Source organism: Staurois parvus, unplaced genomic scaffold (assembly GCF_062004578.1).
Source record: "Staurois parvus isolate SC_StPar_1 unplaced genomic scaffold, SC_StPar_1.0 ptg000719l, whole genome shotgun sequence".
Classification (NCBI taxonomy): Eukaryota; Metazoa; Chordata; class Amphibia; order Anura; family Ranidae; genus Staurois; species Staurois parvus.
Genome location: NW_028318515.1, coordinates 8227676 through 8250977, shown reverse-complemented (window position 1 = coordinate 8250977; position 23302 = coordinate 8227676). Strand labels below are relative to the sequence as shown.

The following is a 23302-nucleotide window of genomic DNA, read 5'->3' as shown; positions in this document are numbered from 1 at the left end:
TAAAACAATCTATTCTTTATTAAAAAAACCATCATAGGTACACTCACATTGCTGTGTGTCATGCCCGACACTAAAGAGGTATGGGCATATACAAGTAAAGCCGCTGGCTCAAGCCGCAAACCACAGGCTGTAGGACAAAGTGGACTCAGGGCAGGGAACTTCACTCAGAACATGGCTCTGCCTATGTTTCGACATGTGCCATTATCAGACGACAGGACAGGAAGCCATCATTCTGACGCATTGGGGATGTGGCTGGCTGCTGTAAGCAGAGCTGCACATGAGCTGCTCAGTTTACATATCAAATGATGCTGTGAAAAGGCAGGTAAGTGTATTTTTTTTCAGAAGAGACAATTTATGTCGCTTCGGAAATAAAATCCTGCCTGCTTGCTGCATACAACAGTGGAACTTTAGCTTTACTTTAAATGAACTAGATGTACCTGTGTCTTTTTCAACCTATTATTCAGCTATGCAACTATGTAGCAGCTTATCCGATGCTGGTGCATGCAATAGAGGAGCTGTCCACAGTGCTGAATGTGTTATTAGTTCCTGTTCTAGTGAAAATCTTTTTTTTTCCTGGGTTTTCCTGTCTTGATTTCCCAAGTTCCATTAATTTCTTTTACTGTGGCAGAGGGATTGATAGAGAGAGGGTCCCAATGGTACAAACAGCTGTAATTAAGAACCTGACAGATATTCACTCTATTCCCATCTCTGTCCAAGACTAAAATAAAAAATGTAAACCTTGGCTGGAGTTGGGCTTTAACAGTTCACCATGTATGCATGTTTAAAGAGATGATTTAGTGCCCTTTCACGCTGATCAGTTTTTAGTCAGTTTTTCAGTTAAAAAAAGCAGAAAATATTCATGATAAAAAGGCATCCCTTTAAATCCTATGGAACCTGGTCAGTGAAGAGTCTGGCTTGCTGCATTTTTGATGTGTGTGTTGGTGCATTTTAAAAAAAATGCACCAAAAATGGATGGAAGATGCATCAAAAACACCCATGGATGCATTTTTGGTGTGTTCGTTGAGTCATATATTCAAGTTTCACAGGTGGATGTGAGGCAAAATGCAGACAGAAAACATGCCGAAAACGCATCAACAGTAAGTAAAAAATGCATATGCACTTTTACCACATATTTGCAGTGAAGCAGTGTTAAAGCAGCCTTAATATGTAACATGTTCCCATAGTCGCAGCCATGCCTGCCGCCCCCCTACCCCTGACAGATAGTACGGGGAGAAGTCTCCCGATACTATCTGTCAAATTTGAAAAAAGCACGACCGTGAGGGGTTCCACCCACACGGCCGCATCATTCATTCATGAACTTCCGTGAATTAATGAACTGCAAGTTCCAACAGCCTTAGCGGCTGTGGGCTTGTAGTTTTGTGGAGCGCCGTGGTAGTTCATTGAAACTTTCTGTCAGAATATCTGTTTGCTCGTACATCCTGTGCGGCAAGCAGATATTCTGACAGGTCTGCAGGAGACCTGCATGGCATCAGCAATCTACTGCTTTCCAGGCACCTGTAGACAAAAATAATAAATGCATATTTTTTTTACCTGCAAAATAATAATAATATAATAAGAATAAGTTTGTGGCAGGAGGATAGTTCTAGGAGTGAAGGGAACTCTCTGAAGTGGTCTCTTTTAGTTCCGTTCCGATATTACTGTGGCTTACATATATTATTGATTGCATTTTCATAGACCCTGAATATGCATGGAATGCGTATATTACATCCAGCCTGTTATAAATAGGGTATAGGTTACAGTAAGCACTTTCCAATTCAACCTACTACTGCTGCCACTGTAAGTATTACAGATTGACCATACTGAGATGTAAATAAAATTGCAGCTACATTATTTACAGCTGGCTTTGAGCTTTCATATAGAAGAGTAAAGCCCCCCGATCACATCTATATATTAGAGAGAGATGGAGTATTTTAATTACAAAAACATCTGTCTACTCAAACCCATCTCATTCTTACTTTAGTGTTACATTAACAATTTATGAAAACAGATTCTTTTTACAACATACATATTCTGTATGCTTTTCACTTTATGCAACTTTATGTTATGTCAAATCCACACATGAGGCTTAAACGGTAACTCTACTTTTGTGGGAAAATAGCAAAAAAATTGTATAGCATATACAATTGCGACACAAGTCATATTGTAACTGAATGTCATTTAAAATGATATATTCTTTTCAATCTGCAGCGCTGTAATTTTCTGTAAAATGCAACGCAATATGACTACCTGGAGGTGTTCTGTACACATAATGTGTTCAGAAGGCCTCCAGAAACATCATTTCCTGCTTGTGTGATTGGCTCACTGATTTTCCCCGAAGTCTGCACTAGGATTCGAGTTAGATTTCAGGCATCCCCTGCATCGAAAAATTTCATTTTTGTTGAGATGTTCCCAATAGGAAATCACGCCTTAAAAAAACACATTTTTCTTGCAGATAAAGCAAAAGGTGCAATGTCAGGCTCATGCAGAATGTCAATACACTGTCTGCCCATAACTCCAATTGTTTACATAGATGGGGATTCCCAGCTAAGAATAAGGTGGGTGCTGGTACCCACTGGGGTAGATTTACTAAAACAGGTGCAGCCAATAAGCTTCTAACTTCAGCTTGTTCAATTAAACTTTAACAATAAAACCTGGAAGCTGATTGGTTTCTATGCAGAGTTGCACCAAATTTTGCACTCTCCAGTTTTACTAAAGAAACCCCACTGCTTTCTTAACAACCTTTGATACAGGAAGCTTTCATATACAGTATATCAGCAGTACAAAAACTGAACAAGAAAGTCTATCATTTATACAAACACTTGACCACGCAAGGTTGAATAAGAACCTGTGTTCAGACCAAACCAACAGCTTATTCCTAAGGCCTTATACACACAGGGCATTTTTGCAGTCACTTTTAGAGGTGTCTGGCCTTTTTTTTACTGCTTCCAAATGGTCCTCCATGTTATCCTATGTGTCCATGCACACATAGAATTTTAGAAGTTTTTAGTAGCAGTATAGTTTACTAGAAGGAAAAAAACCCAGGGCCAGTACGTCCAGGAGAAGCAGCGTGTTAGTAGAAAAAATGCTTGATGTGTGTAAACGCGGCTAAACGCAGCTAAACATGCCTAATTGTGTGTTAACATTAGGCACTTTTAGCACTTGAGCGTTAATTCATTTTAATGGCCAGAATACGTTTTTATTTTGTCCAATTAAATGAATTAATGCCCAAGCGCTTGATGGTACATGCCTAAATGCTTGTAAAAGCATTAGACAGTTTGACAAGCATCAGGCATTTTTTCTGCCAAAACGATGCTGCCAAGAAGAGGAGCATTTTTAAAATATTCTGTGTGCATGAGTCTTAATAACCAGGAACAGTTCCCAGGGTAGCACCCCTCTAAATTCATGAGTATTTCTGAACGGTGAACTAAAGCCACCAATATTTTTGTCCTTTAAAGATGAAAAAAATAATATATGTACTATATATATATATATACAGTGTTCTGATAACACATTGGACATATGGAGGTTTTTTTTATATGTTTTTTTAGGTATTTGTTGAAAATTATTTTTGCACATAATCTTGGACTTACTTATACATTTGTTATATTATAGCCCTGCTATTTTAACTTTTATTTATATAAACATTTTAAAGCTCCCTTGCCAGTGCCAGCATCATCAGTTGGCCTTATTGCAGGTTAGGCATTTTTGGTCAGCTTGAATGATCAGCTTGGGATAACAAAACTCCCCCACATGCACATGGGAGTTAAAAGAGAAGTTTGGGATTTTTCATTTTAAATTATACTTAGGTGGATGCAGCATTGATCCTATCCTGCATCTGTCCGTCGCCAGCTCTAAGACTAAGAACACCGCTGATCATTTTGTTCTCCCTGCTGCTCTGAGCAGAGAGCAGTGACTGCTATTTATCGCTGTCTGCTTTGCCCCTCCAGCACTTAATGGAGCGCCGGGCTAGGAAGAGGAGGGAGCAGTTGGCTCAGTCTTCCAGTGGCTCAGCTGAGAGGCTGAGCTAGGTGCTGGTCCAGACTCCTGGGTGGATTCAGACCAAATGGTCGCCACCTTTGCCCAGCCCAGCTCTGTGATTTCAGCCAACAGAGGGCTTTAGCCCACTAACAGCTGAAAACGAGTCACAGGAAAGCAGCACAAACTGCACTCCTGTGATCCACAGAAGAAGTACAGCCAAACAAGCTTTGGATGTACTTCTCCTATCATTTCACTAAGGCATGTGCACTAAAATGCACAAGTGTAACTTAGTAAGTCTATTATCAAGTGAACATTCACTTAATAAATATAGTGATCAAGTTAAACCCTGTTAAAACCAATTTATTGGTTTCAAGATTTAGATAGAGTGGAGAGGGATTAGAACACATTTACTGTCTGTGCCCCCAGAATGTTGTCATCTTTACTGTTATAACCGAAAGTGAAAGAAAAACCCACATTTTTGGTTTTCCTTAGAAGAGTAATGGGAGAAAAATATTACAATGTGAACACTAGTTCTGGTGACAACCAGGGATTCCCTCACTTTGAAGGGGTTTCCTCTCGGTTGTGGATATAGGACAGGAAGTGAAAGGAAATGGGACACAGATGGCAAAAAACCCGTCAGGAGTTAAAGCCCTCAGTTCTATTTTAGATTTATTGCAGTCCATGTTGATAAAGCGTAGAGTATAAAATAAAAGGGATAGTTTAGGCCTTAACACATAGGCACTGTACAGTATATGAGAAAGGCTGCAGGAAATAATGTGAATGCATGTAAATATAATATGAGAGAAGGTGCTGAGAGTATGTATTTCTCTGTAAAAAGAACTGATGCTCTGGAATAATACATAGACTGAATTACATTTAGCCAATGGTGAATCAGCTGTTGAAACAAGTCATTAATGAATGAAGTGAAAGGATTATGACACCCATTTTGCATTTGAACAGAGAGACTATATTGATGAGATATGAGTCTTGTAGTGGATGGCGAGACTTAAGAAACCCAAAAAATAATGCATAACTCATTATATCCTGAATGAATTATACCAGAGTTAGGCAACCTTAGATTGTTACAGACTTTTTTTTAGGTACAATCCAAAATTCTAACATGACAAAAATTGTGTGTGATTTCAGACTATTTTCAGAAATAGTCATTCTAAGCAGAGGAAAGGAAAGCTAAGCCTTTAAAGTGGTTTTCAGCTTTCAGACAGAAGGTAAAAAAAATATGTTTACATGTTCACAGTGCTCCCAAACAGCTGTGAGGCTACCACTGCTCAGAGAATTGCTCAGCTTCCCTCCACTGAGATGCAGTCCAGCTTAGGAAATTAATTTTATTTAACCTGCCTCAGAGACCCGTCCAATTCCAAAGCAATGGCTCTCCAAGGCGAAGCTGCATTGTGCTAAAATGCTGAACAGTTTCAAGCAGCTGTGGCTTCAGATGCTCAAAATAAAGCAGTTCAGTTACACCTATGCTAAACAGCAGTGGAGGACATGTGGATTTTTTTTCTAAGAAGTGGGAAAACAGTTAAGGAAATATTACCATCCTTTAGGCTAGGTTCACAGAGGCTAGCGGGTGCTGCCACTGTGGGACCCACATAAATACTGGCAGCTGCAACCACCCACACAGAGAAATGCGGGACCCATTGGTGGGACGCCTCCTGCCCGCCGCCCACACTGGAAAATGTACCCATACTGGAAACCTTGGTTCCCGTGTGGACTGCGATTTCAAAAATAGTGCAGGGACTTCTTTTCTGCGTGTCCCAGGGCACGGCAGTCCATTCAAATGAATGGGCTCTCATGCCCGGACAAATTGCTGCCGCACAGGTGTAAACCAAGCTTTAGAATCACTATAGATTATTTGGTGGACGAGAAACATATTTTTAAATAAAAAAGGAAGACACATAACCAATTTGAGTGTCTCCACAAAAATCACTTTTAATACAAAAACGCACAAACTTAAATAAAAGTATGTATATGCATCCATATTAAGCCTGAGTTCACACTGTGCGGTGCAGGACACCACATGTAATTCACTCAGGAACTGCACCACTTTCCTGTGAATTACATGCAAATGCCTGTGTGGTGCGATTTGAGCCATACATTTTGTATGGCTCAAATCGCATCGCATCCACTCCAAAAAATGCAGGACCCTTTTTTAAATCTGCACCTGAAAGGTGTCACATGGGTGTTCTTTCATGTGATGTGATTTCTGGAAATCGCATCACGTTTTGCAATCTGTTTCGGGGTGTCATTAACTTATTGACACCCACATCAGATAGCATGAACACGATGCGATTACAATGCGGTGCGAGAAACGCACAGGATTCGCAGCGTTTCCCGCACTGCATTGGTGTGAACCCAGGCTAAATCTGACAATGCTGGCAAAGGACCAGAATAAGTTATCGTCTTACCACCCAATCAAGCTAGGTAGTGAATAAATATGCCATGTTATAATAAAATCAACTGTAGAAAGCAATATGCATCTATCTCTAAACATGTCAGCAGGCTTGCTTTCAAAAGAAGTCAAAAGCTGGAGAAATTTATGTCGTGGCAGATATGGCACGTTCAATATTAGGCAAATAGTAGTGGAGTCTACAATGGGTATTTCACCCTTACCTGATGATTGCAAAGATTGTAAGATGCAAGGTTTGTAACTTTTAAATTGACAATTCCCAAACACTCAGAACAGATAAAACTGGGTTCAAGTTTCAAAATATCTATTTTGAGTATTGGCCAATGCAATGGGTAGCAGTGAACTGTCAACCATGACTTGACCTGCTTTATTGTAATAATAGTAACTGCTGTGATATTTTAAAATCGAGAGGATTGCTCCACAGTGTGTACATTGAATTAGTCATAGATAAAAAAAACTCAATGACATCTGCACATCACAAAACAAGGGGAGAATGCCACTTACCAATGCATAGATATACAGTATGCATTGACTCTCATATCATGGTAGGGTGGGCAAGGCCACAGAAAGTAACATCATTTTGTTTCACCCTAGTGTTGGGGCTTCATCAAAATTGAATGAATTATGGTAAAAAGGGAGCTGAATAATGGCATTTGTGTTTGCAAAGTCAAGAATATTTTTGATGATTCCTCTTCTATCCGAACTGAAAAATGAGGACGCACAGAATTCTGCCCAAATTGATGATGCACAGACTGGGTGAACCAAGAAGTGAGGGTGCACAGACTTCTGCCTGAATCAAGACATGAGGACAGATGAACTTCTGCTTGAAGCAAGAAGTGGGGGTATACATACTTCTGCCTGAACTGAGAAGTAAGGACACAAGAAGATGAGACACACAGACTTTTTCCTGAACTGAGAAGTAAGAACGCACAGTTTTTTTTTTCTGCATTGAGAAGTTGGGGTACACAAGCTTCTGCTTGAACTAAGAAATGAGGACACAGACTTGTGGCAGAACTGAATAGTGGGGGTACACTGACTTCTGACAGAACTGAATAGTGGGGGCACACAGACTTAGGGCAGAACTGAGAAGTGGGGACAAACAGACTTCTTCCTAAACCAGGAAGTGAGGACACAAAAACTTCTTCCTGAACTGGGAAGTGAGGACAAACAGACTTCTTCCTAAACCAGGAAGTGAGGACACAAAAACTTCTTCCTGAACCGGGAAGTGAGGACAAACAGACTTCTTCCTGAACCGGAAAGTGAGGACAAACAGACTTCTTCCTGAACCGGGAAGTGAGGACAACCAGATTTCTTCCTGAACCGGGAAGTGAGGACAAACAGACTTCTTCCTGAACCGGGAAGTGAGGACAACCAGATTTCTTCCTGAACCAGGGAATAAGGGCACACAGATGTCCTCCTGAACCAGGAAGTGTGGACACAAAGACTTCTTCCTGAACTTAGAAGTTGGGGCACAAAAGCTTCTGCTTGAACTAAGAAGTGAGGACACATACTTCTGGCAGAATTAAATAGTGGGGGTACACAGACATCTGGCAGATATGAATAGTGGGGACACACAGACTTCTGGCATAATTAAATAGTGGGAGCACACAGACTTGTGGCAGAACTGAAAAGTGAGGGCAAACAGACTTCTATCAAAACTGAGAAGCGGGGAACACACAGACATCTTCCTGAACCGAGAAATAAGGACACACAGACTTCTGCCTGTACTGAGAAGTGAGGACACGTGGATTTCTGCATGAACTGAATAGTGAAGACACACAGGGGTTAATTTACTAAAACTGGAGAGTGCAAAATCTGGTGCCTCTGTGCATGGTAGCCAATCAGCTTCTAACGTCAGCTTGTTCAATTAAGCTTTAACAAAAAACAAAACTGGAAGTTGATTAGTTTCTATGCAGAACTGCACCAAATTTTGCACTCCCCAGTTTTAGTAAATCAACCCCATATATTTATATATTTTTTTCCTGAGCAGAAAAGGGGGCACAATTTTTGTCAGAACTGAGATGTAAGGATTTAGCAACTTCTGTCTAAACTGAGAAGTGATGACAAACCAACTTGAGCTAATTTCTTTTTTTTTTTTTTAGCTGGTGTACTCCCTATTGTAAAGCTCTCTGGCATCTCTGTAGAAATTGTAGACATGCATTTTGATTAGTTTTTTTAAATAAAATCTAATTTTTGGAGATTCAGGTGTATACAACTCTCCACATGGACATGAAAAAATATATAACAAAATGAGCCCCTTGGCGCCAGCGTCTCCTGATCCTTTAAGGGGTTTGTGATGCTGGGAGGCGGGGTTTAGGGTCTCTCTCGACAAATATGAATAAAGGAGTGCGCTAAATAATACCACAAAAATAATAGCACAAAAAAAATAAATATTAAAACCACAAATAAATGTCCATATAATAATAAAGTCCAACCACCATCCAAGTGATAGTAATTATTGCGACCTTGTGTAAATCAAAAAATCGTGTACAAATCCACCACCAAATGCAATGAATAGACTCACCAGAGCTAACTACTGATCAAATTATAAATCAGCAAAATAGCAATTGCTCTAGGAGCGATGATCTGCAGGGATATCCGGAGTATGGGCGCAACAAACTGCAATTAGCCAATCAGCCCATATGGAACAGCCTTACACAGGTGGTCATCATTTCTCCATACATAGTGGTAATGAAAAATGGTGTCTAAGCTGACACCAGCAGTGAACAGCCTCTGTAAACATCCACTAAAGGAAAGCAGGGACGAGCCTCGCACACCGCGATCTCACAGTCGGCAGTCCCAGGGAACGTCCTGACGTCACATCCGCTAGGCCACACCCTACGCATTTCGTCACATGTCTTCAAGGGGCGGTACCGCTATGTATGGAGAAAATGATGACCACCTGTGTAAGGCTGTTCCATATGGGCTGATTAATTAATCATGCAGTTAGGTTTCTTTCCTACTTAAGACTTATTTAGTTTAGAGGAGTGGGAATAAGCAATATTACTTTATTGCTGGCTACTGTAGTCTTCCTCCCTGCTCTCTGATCAATCCCACAAAGCCGCTTCTCTTCGCCGCTCCTCAAGTAGCAGCCTCTAAACTGCCAACACATACAATTCAGGACCATCATTCCTGCATTGTCTGTGAACACAGAAACAGGCCTGCCCACCCAAAAGAGAACATCAGAGAGTACAGAATAGAACTGGCTCCTGGGGAAACAAGGAGAGTATTTATGCTTATTCTATTCCCTCTAGTCTAATGTGTATTTGAACCTTGCATTGCAGAATGGAATGGAACCCACTACATGGCTCATGTTTAAAGCTGACTGGAGTTCAACTTTAAAAATTCACTGAATGGAGTTCAGTAAGTAAAAAATCACGTTGTAAGCAAACATGCTCTATACCTTTAGTACATCATTCGTACAGAATACCTTCTGAGAAAAAGAAATGTGGATCTGGTGTTGCAGTAATTCACACTCTGTGCTCAAATGGGCATTTGTTTCCAAACATCAACAGGTCATTTGGTGTGGCAGGGAATGAGAAACCTTTGATTTTGTCACAGTTGGTAAACAGTTTGAATGGTGCACTGCCATTGTCTTAAAGCAGTGCTAAGCTCTTGGATTAGTCTAAATATTAAGTCAGTGCACAAAGCAGTTAGGTTTTTTTAAAGATTGTTTCTTGTCAGACAAGTTTATGTTAAACTGAAACTTTTTTTGGGTGGGGGATAGGGTAACTATGTTTATTTATTTGCTGCGCATATCTCATTGGGAAGATGTTCCTGTCCCAGAGACACAACTTTGGAAAAGGTGTCTCCATTGGAGCATATTCCCTCATCTATTGGTTTAGAGGTAATTATAACATTTTAGATTGCCCATCACCTTAAATTTTGGTGATAATGATCACCAAGAGAAATATAAGGGGTGAATTCTCCATAGTGTGCACACAGCACTAAAATATACTAACTGGGCTAAATCACGGAAACATTGTAGAAAAAAACAACCAGAACAATGACCATCCAAAACAAACAAAAAAACAACAGTTTGGTTATACATACACTATATATGTACGTTTTTTTGTTTTGTTTTTAATATTACTTTGTTACACTATAAGGGGAAATGCTGCAAGATTTTCATTGGCTGACGCGTTTTCTGGCTGTTTTTCATATCAATGTTTCTGTGATTTACCCCAGCTAGTATATTTTTTGTTCTAATGTCATACTGAAGATAAATTTATGTGGAGGAATCAAGAATAATGGAAGCAGTACAATCGTAGTAGAGATTTGTCTCTGTTAAATAGGCTTTCACTCTAGGGATAAGCTTTATATAGTGACTCCCCTGCCATGACGAAGATTGTTACTTGTTACATGTGAAGATAAGCACTTCATTGTCACTCACTGTACATCTCTGTACAATAATAATGCTCAGGTAATGCAGGGACAAATTGCTGCTGTTTGTGCAGCACTAAAACTATTTCAAATTCAGTCATTGTTTTCAGTTGATAATTATGGAAAATACAAAATAACTTTAAAAAAAAACATTTCATGTTGGTTCTCAATAAGTAGCTCCTTACATCAAAGACTGCGTGGGAGAGCATCTATTTTACTTTGGTTTATTTTGTAATCGTACACTTGTGCTGTTTTTAAATTATATGCATGACGATGCATATACCTTTGGTATTCAATATTCAGAATAATAAATCAAAAGCAAGCTGCTGTCATAACCTTGCTTCCAACAGCTGAACGTACTTCACTGCTCACCCACTGACAGAGAATCTGTGCATTTCAAGCCTCTTTTTATGCCTCAGTAAAGCTAGCCTTGGGAAGAGAAGAGACGGCTACACTCACTTGGTTTTGTCATAAGCGCTCACAGACCCCTACCTGTAAAAGTCTAGATAAATCATTGTATGTTTCAAGGATTTGCTAGTGTGGCATTAACTTCTTATTTGCCAGTGTTGCAGCATCGTGTAGGTAAAAAGTAAGGTTTTAAAGTGCCATATGGATGTTCAGATGATCTGTTCCATATGGCAAATAAACGTCAATTTTTAAAAGGTTATTACAGCATTATCTAGCTAACTCAAAAGAACAAAGAATTTTGGGCAGATATAATAGACACAAAATAATGCATCTTTGTATTTATGAATACATCAATAAATGTATTGCAAGTAGAGTAAGTACCTAAATTTTACCAAATATCAGTCACTTGCAGTAAGACTGATGTGTGAGTGGGAGAGAGAAGTAGCGTAAAGAGCCAATCAGAGAGAAGAGAAAGCAGTGAGATAGGGTGATGAGCACATCATCTTCTCTAATCACTAATTGCTGTCCAGTCACAGGGTGGGCCAGGTCCTTGACACCCTTAGCTCAAAGGAAGTGAGCTGATGATTCTGGATGTCAGACAAAGGACATCTAGTGGTAGAAAATACATTCTACAGTGGACAGCTTTTTCTTGTGATTTCTGATTGGATTTCTGCTTTAAGGCAAAATGTTTAAGAGCAGAGAGGTTGCTAATGCTGACCTATCCCTCCAGGAATTATAGTTACCTGCTGTCTTTACAACTCTGTCTTTAGTACTTTTTTTTTTTTATTTCTATAACTTTTTATTGAAATATTTTCATTATAAGTAGAAAAAAAAACAAAGCCAATGAACGGCTAGATACAGAGATAACAAGAATAAACATGAAAAGAGACCCTGTTCCAGTATTTTATACATAACAGGCATTTATAATTCAGAAGCCAAATTGTATTATCACAAACTTATACCAGTCCTAGTCTGAGATTTATACCAATCCAACCATATCTGCCAAGATGCAATGAATTTGACTTGCCTATTGAGGCATATTGATAGCAGTTGTTCAAGAACATAATTCTGTTGTACAAGTGTTAAAGCCTCAGATGGATAAGGGGCCATGTTGGCTTTCCAATTGCTGGTGATAACAACACATGCCGCAATCAGAATATGTGAGACTATTATCCAATATATAGGAGGAAATGTATCTATTCCTAGGTTCAGGATTGCTAAGGCCAGGTTAGGGGCAACTATAATTCCTGTCATTTCAGCCAAGACGCTAGAGATTATTCACCAAAAACTTGTGAAGTTGGGACAAGACCATATTGTATGTAGCATGTTACCTATTTGTTCACAATCACGCCAACATAGTGGAGAATTGTCTGTAGAGAACTTAGCTATCTTATACGGGGTGTAATACCATCTACTGCGGAGTTTGTAAGCTAATTCTGCAAGCCAATACTGGGGGGAGAAATGGATTTTGAGGTCCACCTCCCATCTCTGCATTGAGGTTGTTTTTATATAGGTTGTTTTGGCTTGCAGGAGGCTATAAAATAATGAAATGCCTTTAGCTGCAGGTTTATCGCTATTGAAATATTGCCATGCTTTGGGATGAATCTGAATTTTGGGTAGGGGGTGGTGGTTTAAGAAGCTAAGCATATACAAGTGAAGTATGTATTTAAAGTAAAATTGAACTCTGCTACCAAGTACTCCAGAGTTTTAAGCCTATTTCATTGGAAAAAAATCTTCTATACTCTGAAGACCACAGCGGAGCAAACGTTGGACTGAGATTAGTGGTATTAGTATCTCAGTTACTGCAATAGGGAAGTGCACCTTACTAGTATATGAGTTATATCTAGATGAACTATAGAAGGTCTGCCATGCTTCTAGTGAGGCTTGGACTGTTGGAGGTAGTGACCTTGTTTCACATTGTTTCCACAAGTCTGCCAATAGTAACATACTTAAATCAGATATTAAAGAAGTAGCAGAATCAATTTCCAACTAAAGTGTGTCTGCAGTACCCTTAAACCAAACTCTCAATTGGTTCAAGCGAGCTGTGAGAAGATAGTCTTGAACGTCTACCATGCCAACACCTCCCACATGTTTGTGCTTAATCAATTGAGCATTTGAGCATCTTGCTCTTTTATGTTTCTATAGGAATTGTTTAAGAAGTTTAGATAATGACTGTATATATGTTTTCTTAATTGGGATGGAGATGGGGCAAAACAGATATAATATTTGTGGTAGAATAGTCATCTTAAAGGAAGTTAATCTCCAAGCCCATGACAGTTCGAATTGGGATAGGTGTTGAAGCTATTTATCTGTTTTAGCAGTCAGAGGTAGAACATTGGCGGCTGCCAATGAGGATATGGCCTGCGTGTGTATGATGCCTATATAAGGGATCCCCTCATTACTCCAATTATAGGGAAGTATTTTCAATAAATTATTTTTCAGAGTATGGCTTATTCCAATTCCTAGTATTAATGATTTGGTAAAGTTTACTTTGTAATAAAACAGCGGGCTGAAGTGATTTAGTATATTGTGAGCATTTGGGAGAGAGATTAATGGGTTGGTTAACATCAGAATGACGTCATCCGCAAACAAACTTATTTTGTGGGGGTGAGGTCCAAAGGAGAAACCAGAAGCCCCAGGATCTGCATGCAGTGCCTCAGCTGCTAGCTCTATTATTAAATTGAAAATAGAAGGGGAAAGGGGGCATCGTGTTCCATTGGTGATATTGAAAGATTGAGATGGAGGTGTAGACCTGTGCTGATGGGCAGTAGTACAGTGCCATAATGGCGGAATAAAAATTACCAGTAAATCAGAATTTTGACAGAACAAGGGACATATATTTCCAGTGCACTCTATCGAACTCCTTCTTTGCATCAATAGAGAGTAGCAGGGAGGGCAGCCGATTCTTCTCTGCATAATGAATAATGTTAATAAGTCAGCATGTGGCGTTAGCTGCCTGTCTCTCCCTGGTGAAGCCCATCTGATCAGGCTGCACCAGAGCAGGCATGATATCCATCAATCTGAGTGCCAATAGCTGTGCGTATATCTTTACGTCTGAGTTGAGGAGTGATATAGGCCGAACGTTAGATGGAGTGGTTAGGCCTTTCCCAGGTTTGGACAAGTAAACAAGAAGGTGGGGGGATAAAATATATTTAAAGGTTTTTTAATACTCCTTTGAAAACCCGGCTGGACCCGGGCTTTTACCACTAGGTAGGGCATCTATGATCTTCACAATTTACTCCAAGGTAAATGGGGAATTGAGCTCAGACAGTTGATCAGCGGATAAGATTAACAAATTTAAAGAAGATAAAAAATTATTAATCTCCGAGATGGAAGGTTGAGGAGTTTGTTTATCATCTTTAAGATTGTAGAGTGATCCATAGTAATCCGCGAAGGCATTTGCAATATCTTGTGGGTTTATAATTGTATGTTTAGATAAAGGATGGATCAAATGAGATGTTCTAGTTTTGCTTTTTTGGGCTTTAATCTGGTGTGCCAGAAATTTACCTGCCCTATTTGCGTAAGTGTGCATTTTTAAATTACGGAGATATTTGTTATATTGGTCAAATAGTAGAGTAAGCAGCTTGTTACGCAATTTAAGAAGGGCTGGTGTTAGTGTTGGGATTCAACTTGTTCTGAATTTCAAGGGTATGAATCTCAGAGTGGATTTTTGAAGATCATAGTTATTTTGTTTTTTATCCCTGGACCCTAATTGGATTAGGATTCCCTTCATAAAGGCTTTATGTGCATTCCATACAATACATGGGTCCATCACTGAAGTAGCATTATTTTGAAGGAATTCCCGGAGATGCTGAGAGAGTATCTTAGCGCTGTTAGGAGTTTGTAGCAATTTTGTATTACAATGCAAAATATACATTGGGGTAGTGGTACCTTGTTCTTCTATCATGATTGAGACAGCGGCATGATCTGACCAAGTTACTGTATGTTTGAGATGTCAGAGGTCGACACTCGTTGAAGTAGCTACTGGTCAACCGCGAAGAGATCAATGCAGGAGTAAGATTTGTGTCTAGATAAAAAGGTGTATTCTGTTTGGTTAGCATGGTGGAATCTCCAGACATCAAACACCTCCTCTGCATGAAACACATTCCACAATGTAGATATGCAGGGTTTCATTTTGGAGCTGATATCTAAGTGAGAATCAACTACAAGGTTGAAATCCCTACACAGAATACGATTCCCATAGTTAACCTTATTAATGCATCTGAACACTCTCATTATGAATCTTAACTGGTGTGAATTCGGAACATATATAGATGCAAGGGTATATGGTTTTGCACTAATGTCACAAGAGATGACAATATAATGGCCATCAGGATCTAAAATTACATCTTTGAGTTGGAAAAAGACAGAGTTCTTAACTGCCACCATCACACCACTCTTCTTTTCTGGGGCACTGGTCAGGAAGACGTGTGGGTAGTCTCGATGTGAGAATTTACAAGTAGCAGAGGCCTGGCAATGAGTTTCTTGAACACAGATGATGTCCGCCGGAAACCGGGATGCCTCATTCCATAGGGAGAAGCGTTTAGCTGGTTGAGACATTTGGCATTTAAAGGTACTAATTTGAAGGACATAGTGGTAATGAAGTTGTGATAGAGTAGTGGGCTAAATCTGGATCTCTGTGTTTAGCAACTGGAGTCCCCAACAACAAGTGGGAGCAGAAGGATTTGGAAAATGGTTGAGCATCTGGTATGAGTGTTCCCAAGCTAAGACTGGTGTCAGGAAGAGCTTCTGCATATAAACTGGTATAAAATATCTCAGGATTGAAGAGAGCAGTAGAACATAGGGGATATATCAATACAGCCGGAAGATAACGTGCAACTGGAGAGGCAACAGTGGTGGAAACTGTATAAAGAGAAAAGAAGTCGAGCTCAATGGTACGTGTTATAGCTAAAAAATATGAGTTCGCATCTGAACCCTTGAGCAGTTTATATTGCCATGAGTTGTCGGGGGGATGAGGAACAATACACTTCTCACCCACCGCCGGGGAATTCCATAAGTGTGCCATTAAAAAGCATGAGGACCTCCAGAGGGTTTCTTTTTAGAGGAGCGTTTGTGTGAGACCACTTGCCAATCCTAGGCTATTGTGGTGGGTTGTGCCATATCTTGAGGTGGTGCAGTGGTTTTGAGGATGATGCCCCTTTGATGGAGAGCTTGTAAGCCTTCTTCCAGCATGGACACTGTTACGGTAACGCCATTAGAAACAATGTTGAGCGTGGCTGGGTAGCTCCAATGGTGCATGATCTTGTGGTTTCTTATAGCCTTTGTCACTGTGGCAAGGTGTCTGTGTCTCTGCAGTGTATATTAGGAGAGATCTGGAAGCAGTTGAGCTGGGAAAATTGTTCAGGGAAAGGTTGACAGAACAGTATTTTCTATTTCATATGATAGAAGTGCACCTGTAATAGCACATCCCTCAGAATATTGGAGGGGAGGTATGTGGGTTTAGGTATCCCGTGCACCTTATCCATTGTAAGTTCCGCGGTTGGCAGTGATGGGAACAGGGCGAAAAAGAAATCTTGCACATATTGTTGCAGTTGGTTTGAAAGGACGGATTCAAGAATGCCTCTGATTTTAATGTTATTCCATCGTGACCTGTTCTCTAAATCTGCTACTTTGCCATTAGGACGCAAAATGTCTTCAATTTGAGCAGCGTGGACATCAACCATAGTGTTAAAGGACGCGGTGACCGCCTCCATTTTTCCTTCCACATGTGTCACCCTGTCTCCCAGCTTCCGTACTTTCCCTTTAATTATCTGCATACCCGCCGTTATATCAGAATGGAGTAAAGCTGTAAGTGACATCATCATATCCTTCAGCACTGTATCTGTTATTGGCTGCCCGCTAGTTGGGAAAGCGCTTATAGGGTCTGCATGAGACCCTTTTCTGCCATGTGAGCCTTGCTGTGTACCCACCTCCATTTGGCAGTTGGTGTCCTCCTCATCTCTGAGTGTGAACCGGGGTCTAGATTTTGCTGGGCTCCTGGTGGAAGGGGTTGAAGTATCAGATGATGGGGTACTGTGTGGCCCTATATGTGTATTTGCCGATTCTGGGGGCAGTTGTGCACTGGGGCTGTACGGCGAGGCGGCCTGCCTCTGCTCCGTGTTTTGGCTGCTGCCATTTTGTTGTAGCCCTTTTCTTATGGTTGGGAGGAAGCCTGACAATTTGCTCGGCTGGGGGGATTCTTTGTGGTGGCGCGGCATACCTGCGGGATCTCGGGTGTGATAGGAGCCGGAGGGTAGGTGCGCTGCTCGTGGTGGTCGCTGGAGGCCGTTATATCCCTGGCGGTGGTGCAGAGCTTTGGTTTATGCTGCCATCTTCGCTCTGACCTCCCACCCCACCCCCGTCTTTAGTACTTTGATGCACTAGCCCAAAGCAAGATAAAGACACCTGTCTTTTCACTGGATTCCATGTCAAAGTTAAAAAAAAATGCTAAAGCCAATGGATCAGCATATCAGTTAGCTACATTTTCAAATTGAGGCTATCAATAGCAGCCTTCATATTTATTTAATGGAAAGTAAGCCAATGTTGCAGTAGTTGAGGTGAGAGATAACAAGGGGGTGCATTAGAAGCTTTGTGGTGTCATTGGTTACTTTATCTGGCAGACTGTAAACACCAGTTTGGTTGTGAGGGGGTTAGTCAAGATTAGCTTAGATGGCTGGAGAAGATGGATGAGCGACAGTCTAGGTAAAGATGGAGCTGTGCTCAGGTTTAGCATCTGGTTACTACACCTAAGCATTCTCACAGGAGAAGAGGTCACATCTCTTCTATATTTGTAAGTACCAAGTACTGTCATCAGCTGCAGAGGAGAATGACATGGTGGTAATATATCTAGTAAGATAAATAAAATGGGGTCAGATTTCTTTTCACTATATTCACTTTTTGCCAGTCTGTATTAAGTTGCTCTGATTTAGACAGGTATAAATATTTATAAGTATCCATGTTTATATGAACAGTCCATAACTGGCAGAGTGCATACTAAGACAGTTTATACCAGGCAGTACTCACTGACTCTGAAAGGCCACATGCAGCATGCTATCAAAGTTCATGTCATGGCATTTCATGCTTACAGGAGAGGAGGGAGAATTTTACAGATGACATTTCCCATGTAAGAAATCTTGTATATGCAATTCAGCCTATAATGAACTACAGCATAAAGAGAAGAGTATGTTTTAGATATACAAGATTTTAGCATTAGGATGCAATATAATATGGGATGGGTAACTGTTTTGTTTCATAAATACATAATACTCTTTTTTTAGGGGGGTCAAAAGAGAGTAATACTGATTTGCAGTATTTAAAGTATATGTAAAGCAGAAGGATGCCAATTGATGATCTGTTCTCTTTAGAAGATTTCACCTCTATTCCTGTTTCACTGGCAATTGTAAAATTTTGGATTTCCCATTACTTTCTATCCTGGTGACAATGGCCATATACAGAGTGGATCCCCCAGTGGGGACACCGGCAGCACAATATTACCCTGACAAGGGTTGCAACTCTTTCCTATTCTGGCCAGGACTAAAAATGTTTGGGCAAAAGATAGAGTTTAAGTCACAAGTACAGCAACATCTGGAGTGGATCCTCAGGTGTTGGTTGGTCATAGTGCTGAACACCTGTGCTTTTCTTGGCCACTGGACCTGGCAGACCAGTTTATAATCTCTTATGATTGTGTGCAATGCTTTTCTGCTGGTAACTGCACCATAAGATCAGACACCATCTTGTTAAAAGTGTAATTTCCAGTTGTGTAATAAATGGTTTAACAACAGGGTTCTATGGCTATCATAGCTCCCTTGTTAATTTGACCTAAGTTCAACCTCTATATCACACCTGATTGCCCACAAACTACCAATTATTGTTGAGGGTATGTGGCCTGGTGTGGTTCTGGAGAAAGGGCACATACTGATTGCCCACCAATATATAGATAAATATTGTGCTGCGCTCCTCTATTATTATCATCAAAGACACATGTGTCTTTGATGATAATAATAGAGGAGCGCAGCACGATATTTATCTATATATTGGTTGACACCATTGTATGAGTTGGTGTAATGTGTTTGCGAACCTATAATTTTGATTTAATATATGTTTATTGAATATTTTTGGGTTGTGTTTGCAGATAATTCACTGTATTGGCTCACAGGTGGACAGTTGGTTTTGGATTTTTACATACTGATTGCCCCCCTTCCTTTCCTGTTAAGATGTATGCTTGGATAATGTTTGGATATAGAACTTTTTGTGTGTGTGTGTGTGGGGGGGGGGGGGGGGGGGGCCTTCCTGACCCTACAAAAAAAAATAACATTCAGCTCCAATTGACTTCAGCAGGGTTTATATTTGATCCCAGAACTTCAGTAATGTTTGTCGATTTCATTCATATCAGCTAGGTAGTAAAAAATTGTCGTGAAATGACTGTTGGTTCAGGCCTTCCTCCTGCTTTCCTGTGGACATGCTGTTTTTGCCTTGCAATTGTGCATTTCACAAAATGCATTTCACTTTCACAAAAGAGCTTTTTGAACACTTACTGCCATTGATGCCCAAGGTAGCGCCTGATTTGATTGTCAAAATGAAACATGACATTTAGGGATGCCTTTGTGGACCTTGTAGAGGAGGACATGCTCTCTTTGTGGGTCCATTGAGGTGATTTTATTCTTTATTGTCAATTACACTATGTACCGTAACTATAGACAAGATATATTCCCTGTTGTTGCTGTACCCACTTTTTTCTTTTCTCCCTCATGCTATCTCTGTCAGTTGGGGCAGCATTTTATGTTGCGGATGTTTGGGCCTTTATGACTGACACTCTCATCTATCACATTTATTTTCTTTTAATGATAACCTCCTTTCAACTCCTGAAATAGCTGATAAATCAATGAAGCGATCTAGACATAACTTGCAGTGCTGCTGAGATAAGGATCTCCCCGCAGTGAAAGGAGCAGAAGAAGCACCGCTTACTGACCCAGTGCATGAATATGTGAATGAATGTGGCCTCATATATTTCACCCCACACACCGGGGAGGGGGAAACATGTCAGAGGGCCTGGCAGGAGCGGCACTACCTGGGGCAACATTCATCCACATATTCATGCAGTAGGTCGAGAGAGGTGCATCTTCCTTTCTCTGAAAATCAATGAAGCGCATAGAGAATTCAGGCTCATTGAAGATTCCATCAAGTGATTATTGGCACCCATTCTTATGAAGGATTTAACATGTACCTTTTTATGAGGTTGTTTGATCTAGAAGAGTGGTATGGCTTTTAGGCCCTTCTATATGTATTGTGATTTTATAATTTTCTGTGTCGAATAACATTTTTTAAATGTTTTTTGTTTTAGGCAGAATCTGGTGTTGGGTGATAATGAAGTTTTGGGGGATGAAAGCATCAGGAATATTTTGCATTATATAATTTGTTTTTGTTCTTAACTATTAAATGAGCAGTTCATACATTTTTTCTTCAGTCTTTGGCAATTTGTAATAATATCTTACCGCTGTATACAGGAAATAACATATTCTGCTGGAAAAAAAAAAGTGCTCAAAGTTAATACAACATTTGAAAACATCTGGATACCCAGAATACATATTTATTAATATTACGTTAGTTATGCACCACTCCAGCTGGGATCTGTATAGCATGGTTAACTACCTGGGTCATACAGCTGAATTCTAAAACATTTTGCAAAGTGCTAAAGTGATCTTAACAGACCTCTACTACTGTGTGAGTGGTGGCTTAGGGGCACATGGCTGTTTCCACACTGAACCTGTTGAAGTTAATGTATCTCACTATGCAACAGCCAGATAAGTTAACTCTGAAGCACCACTTGTGTGGAAAAGAAGAAAAAAAAGGTATTTTTCATACATTGCAGGTCTTTTAGCAAACTTTATTGCTGTTTTTTTTCCAATTCTGTTGTTCAGTTACACGACAGGACATTGCATTAACTTGTTCAAACAGATGGCTAAATAAGAGGGTAAGCCTGTTACAATCTCACAATCAGTCAAAGCATTGTAGAAACAAAAGCTGTATCTCAGCATCTCGCCATCCATCCCTATTTGGCAATTATCTCACCGACAATAATAGCCTTGCCACAGTTACCCTAAGGACAGTTCTGAGAGTGCTTAAAAGTATACCTAAAATTCTGTGCAGATGCTTGGAAAAAGCAGTGTGCAAGTGACATTAGCAGCAAATGAGATTACTGAGTGCATTCTGTAATCAGAGTAAGAGAGCCTCCAGTGTTGCTATACCTGATCCTTTAGAATTTGTTACCAGTTTTAGAAAATCATACTGGGTTTCAGATTGAAATAGAAAGATAATTTTCAAAAACATTTAATTATGAAATAGATTGTACAACAATTGTATATGTTATATAAAGTTTAGTACAGAGTTTTCCTTTAAGCTGTCAGTTAGCAGCTGGGATTCAGTGACTCACAAAGCCGCAGTATTTATTCAGTTACAGTATTCATGTGCTGTTAACACCTAATAATACATCACTGGTCCATTCGCAGTTTAAATGACCTTCCAAACCCCTGTAGAAGGAGATAAGATAAAATAGTTACCCTGTCGATGTGATAAAAAAAACTTGAGTAACATGAATTCATTCCTTCCTGTGCAATGACCTGAAATTTCAAATAGAGTTACCAGCATTTCCAGTTCTCTTTATTGAACTAGAGAACCTTCTGTAGTGCCCCTCTAGATAGCCAGGGGGAGCAAGTTACATTTGTTGTTTTTTTTTCTTTATTAGAAAAACTGAGCAGCACCCTAGGAATAGTCAGCAGGGTCAAATTTGGGTAAGGGCTGAGAGGCTCTGCAGATCAGTTTCTTGATACCTTCACCTGCTCTAGAATCTTGGAGAAGATTCTAGAAGCAGTAGATGGGGGTGAGGAGGGGCTGATTTGCAAACTTAGGGGAGTCTGACCAATCTCCAGGCAGGAGACTTGGCATGGAGTCAGGACAGCCCTTAAGTATTACTGAGCCTGCTCAGCAGCAGGAGAGTATGGGTGGATGATGTGAGAGAGGAAGAGATGCAGGAGCCTGGGAGGGGGCCCAGTGGAAAGGGGCCCACCTACAGACTGGGACCTGGACAGGAGGATCACTCGGCCTCATCAGTCCCCGAAGGAAGGACTACCCGTGGAGCCAGGAAAGCAGCCTGCTGACTTTTGTTTTTTTTGTTTTTTTTTTAACTAAAGTTCCACTTCAGGGAGCTTGGGCATATCCAATATGTCCAGGTCTTAAAAGGGTCAAAACTAGCTCAACAGTATCTGCCAGTTTGTTTGTTTGTTTTTTTTCAGCAGGCTCCCAGCTTGTAGGTAAATTTGATCTGGAATGTAGAGCCACCCAATCATTTTAATAGGACTGACAAGGTAGTGCTCCCTTCCAGGGCCACAATAAACCTTGTGGTGGTGAGTGGGAGGACATTGAGGAACATCTGTTCCTTGATTTCCTCTGCAGAGTTTGAACCTGGAAGCACTTAGCTCTGAGCATTTACAGGTTTAAAGTTGTCAATATTTCAGCAGCAAGACCATGTAAAAAGCTAATCAACCACATTCTGTGCTCATCAACTGAAGCAGAGGGCAGGAGAGACACAGGAGTCTAATAAACTTCTGATGTGTCAATAAAGAGTAACTGTTACCTGCCCAATGCTATCATGTACAACCTCCTTATGATAACAATAAAAGTAAGGGAAAAAAATGTAAAAAGTGTTAAAAAATTATAATATAATTAAATAAATACAAATAACCAAAAAATATTTAAAGCACCCCTGTCGTTCCTGCATATATTAAAATTAACCCAAATGCACACATAGGGCACGCAAGTGCTTGTAAAAAATGAATGCACAACATATATCTCATCATATCATCATCATTATCAGATCACCAAATCATATATATCAGGAATGGACGCACATGCTGGAGTGAAAAAAATAATTCTAGATTCCACATTTATAGCTAATTCTGAAGTGATAAGTTCTAAAGGCATTTACAGCAATGCCTATTTATATTTTTGTGTATTGCAATTATTCACTATTTTGCTGGTGTATGCAGCTTTGATGCTTGACATATTTCATATCTATTTATGGAACATAACCTCACCTTTATTCTGTACAAAGTA

General features: G+C 40.1%; 1 protein-coding gene across 3 annotated transcripts in view; it reads left to right on the top strand.

Moving 5' to 3' along the window:
* LOC149445552 (transmembrane protein 132D-like) overlaps positions 1-23302 on the top strand; it is a 1204219-nt gene that overhangs the window by 1089296 nt on the left and 91621 nt on the right. The window contains exons 1-2 of one of the 3 annotated variants that reach the window (XM_089653725.1): positions 6813-7322; positions 9688-9766. The exons of the other annotated variants lie outside the window; for them this stretch is intronic. The gene's annotated coding sequence lies outside the window, so the exon portion shown is untranslated. Of the gene's footprint in view, positions 1-6812; positions 7323-9687; positions 9767-23302 lie in introns of those variants that run through there. 3 annotated transcript variants of the gene reach the window in all.